Source organism: Aplysia californica, unplaced genomic scaffold, assembly GCF_000002075.1.
Source record: "Aplysia californica isolate F4 #8 unplaced genomic scaffold, AplCal3.0 scaffold00785, whole genome shotgun sequence".
Classification (NCBI taxonomy): domain Eukaryota; kingdom Metazoa; phylum Mollusca; class Gastropoda; order Aplysiida; family Aplysiidae; genus Aplysia; species Aplysia californica.
Genome location: NW_004798055.1, coordinates 226,435 through 227,037, shown reverse-complemented (window position 1 = coordinate 227,037; position 603 = coordinate 226,435). Strand labels below are relative to the sequence as shown.

At 41.8% G+C, this 603-nt stretch overlaps 1 protein-coding gene across 1 annotated transcript in view; it reads right to left on the bottom strand.

Moving 5' to 3' along the window:
- LOC101849796 (acidic mammalian chitinase) overlaps nucleotides 1-603 on the bottom strand; it is a 54,932-nt gene that overhangs the window by 12,994 nt on the left and 41,335 nt on the right. The gene's annotated exons all lie outside the window — the stretch shown is intronic.

Genomic DNA, 603 nt, shown 5'->3' with positions numbered 1-603 from the left:
AGCCCACGTGGGACGCTCAATGTTAAAAACCATCAGGAACACGACAAATGCTGTTTTTGGGACACCTGAATAGACATAAGGGTCTTGAATATCAACTCTCATTGGAAAAATTGAGGGCAAGCAAGGCAGGGGTAGGCACAGCACGACATACTTTGGGAACCTAAACAAATGGGTAACAGGAAAAGATCAGGGAAACGTAGCGTTTTTAGAGCATCCGAGCAATGGAATGAATGGAGAACCATGATCGCTGATGTCTGTCGCAGATCTCGCACTGGATGATGATGATACATTGACTCAAATACATACACGATATAGTATTGTTCCTACAACCACATAAATAGATTTACACACATATGAAAAACATAACATAGTATTACTGTAGATAATCTATATATTTACACACATATCTAATCGAGTGTGGACAAACTTTAAAGGCGAACAAGCGCGCCTGCCTCGCACGCACACAGAAACACAAACACACGATTACCCTCCTTCCCCATATCCACACACAAACACGCATAATGACATGCCTCCCCTATGCCTACAAGTACACTCACATAACTCACACAAAACACATAGACACCCACATTCTTGTATAGCATA